Source organism: Chrysochloris asiatica, unplaced genomic scaffold, assembly GCF_000296735.1.
Source record: "Chrysochloris asiatica unplaced genomic scaffold, ChrAsi1.0 scaffold00467, whole genome shotgun sequence".
Lineage (NCBI taxonomy): Eukaryota > Metazoa > Chordata > Mammalia > Afrosoricida > Chrysochloridae > Chrysochloris > Chrysochloris asiatica.
Window position 1 is genome coordinate 202,369 of NW_006408985.1, and position 2,674 is coordinate 205,042.

The 2,674-nt window shown below is 41.7% G+C and overlaps 1 pseudogene; it reads right to left on the reverse strand.

Annotated features, from left to right (window-relative positions):
* Positions 1-379: 379 nt before the first annotated feature.
* On the reverse strand, positions 380-2,271 carry LOC102816722 (annotated as a pseudogene).
* Positions 2,272-2,674: the final 403 nt, after the last annotated feature.

Here is a 2,674-nt window from a genome sequence, read left to right on the forward strand (position 1 = left end):
AACTCAAACTCAAAAGCCATGATAGGGTGAGATAAATGAGTTTCTCAGAAATTTCTACTCCAGTGCCCATAGCACACAAGAGAATCAAATAAAGTAAGTAAATAAGACTCCCTTGATCACATTTAAAAAAAAAAAAAAAATTGGAGAAAGGAAAGAAAATGGTATGAAGTATCCATTTGGATGTTAGTTGCGCTGCTTTAATAACCAATTTGTTTTTAATGAAACATCCTCTCTTACATACAATAAATTCTGACCAAAACTAAACGTTAGGATATTCATTAACTGGAATTTAAAAATACCTTGACAATGGATATAACTCATTCACCTAGGTTTAATGAGTGTCTCTTTCTCCTAGAACCACTGATGTGATTAAAAGCTATCACAGTAGCCCTTCCATCTCTTTCATGAATGCTTCATACACATCATTCTTAATTTCTACTGAAAAAGGAACAGAGAGGCCAGATTTGGAGGCTGCTTTGGCATGAGGCACAGCATAATCATCCTCTGACTTCCTTTGGGGAGTATCAGTATCCCCTTTATTTTCCTATCATACTCTCAGTGCCGTGGGCACAAATCAAGTAATCTCCACCTTGGGATTAGTGATCTGTTTCTTGGCACTAATTCTTGCTGGGGCTTTCTTCTAAATGGTGCCTGCACTTGTATCACCTGCCTTGGGTCACTGCATCAAGATAAGGGGGCACTTAAACCCCCAAGGTTTGGCAAGGAAACTGGTGGGAAATGACCAGGTGGGGCAGATACAAGTGGAAACACCAAAGGTGGACGCATCATGCTAGGACAAAGTGGAGGGATACCTGGATGTGCAGGAGGAGGTAACCTTGGAGGAAGTCCCTAAGGAGGAGGGCCAGGAAGCAGACTTGGAGTGGGCCCGGAGGTGGTCTTGGAGGTAAAAGTCATGGTAAAGGTCCTTGGAGCCCTGGCATTCCAGGTGGCCTTAGGAATGGAGTAGATCCTGGCAATGGTCCAGGAGGATAGCCTGTAGGTGGTCCTGGTGGTATTAAAGGTGGAACCAGTGGTGGTCCAAGGAGTGGTGGTCCTGGCATGGGAGGTGCCTATATTTGAGAAGGAAGAACAGATTGTGGAGGAGTCTGCTGCTGTGAAGATCTAGTAGATGTGCCATCAGAAAGTGATTCCTGTCTATGTTGCTTTTGTGATTGTTTTTCTGCTCTGCTTCAGAATAATCAGAATCATCTTCATCAGCATCTTCTGAAAATTCCTCTGCTTCTTGTCCCTCCTCAGGGATTTCCTGACCCTCCATTTGAAGCATCATGGCTTGAAGAGGAGTCAGCTCTTTTATGTTCTTGTTTTTATTCCTTGATTTTCCAGGCATGTCTACAAATTGCACACTCAGACCAGACTTCTTTTCTTCATTGTTGTGTCTCTCATTATCATTACGATGCTCAAAATCATCACCCTCGCTCTCTCCATCTGATCTCTCAGTGTCACTGTCATCATGCTTATCTTGATCCGTGTCATCAGGATAGCCATCATCTTCACTGGTGCTACAGACATCATCATCATGGACTCACTGAACAAGTTCAAGACTATGTAATATATCTTCATCTTGCCTTTAAGGGGAGTGATCTAGGGCAAAGACCAGTTTATGGCCATACATCTGTAAGACTTGAGGAGGAGGTGGACCAGAGAGGCTTTCTACCAGTGGACAAACATGGAACACCATGTCCAGGAAGAGGAAGTATAGAAACTGCCAGAGTTGGTGGTCTATAGACTGAAGTCTTCTTAAGGATAGAGGGTGGCTGAACATCAGAAAATGGAATGTCCTAGATCAACATATTGGAAGGAGCAAAGAAATACTCTCAACTTCCACATGTTAAACATTCTTAACAGCATCAAAATATTGGTTAAATTTAACTTCTGTTTATATTCTACTGTTCATATTCTACTTCGAGCTTTCTCACTTCTTTGTAAATATCTGGATTCTCTTTTTCATAGAGTCATAGAATATGTGCAAAGATTTCCTGAAGTTTTTGTTTTTGTTTTTGCGCTTGTCTTTCAGCACCTTTTCATTTAACTGTGGCTGTTGCACTGGATTAAACTTCATTTAATCTAATTTCTCCATGTCGGGAATAATCTTTTTGGAATCCTTCATCCGTAAAATCTCAGCTCGTACCATTATACGTTTTTTTCTTTTCTTTTCTTTTTAAATTCTCTTTTCTACGCTTCCTTTTGGTCCTGGTCTGTGAGATTCATGAATTTTCCACTCTTGGTGGATAATGTAGATCTCCATACCATGATAGCAATCTGTATGATTTACTTATTATTAAAAAAAGAACAAAACAAAACACTTTTGTTGGGGTCCTGGTATTGTGAGGAGGGTACAAGGGCTATTCCTAGTTTATTTTGCTGCATAGGGGCCTTCACCCCTGCCTCTCACTCAGCCACTCAGCCACCGCCATCTTGAAATCTTGCAACCCATGCAGATTTATTTTTTAAAGTCAGCTAGGAAACTGAATCTCATGTGTGTGAGACTAGAGGGGGGCTAGGTGGTTGGTACTCAATGAGGGTGTCCAAGATCAGCATCCAATGAGGTCAGGAAGTGTCCAAAATGTCCTCAGGATAGCCTGGAATGTCACTACCAACCAGGGTCCAAGTTGTTCATAGAGAGGTCAGTGGGGATACTAAAGGGTTGCCCTGA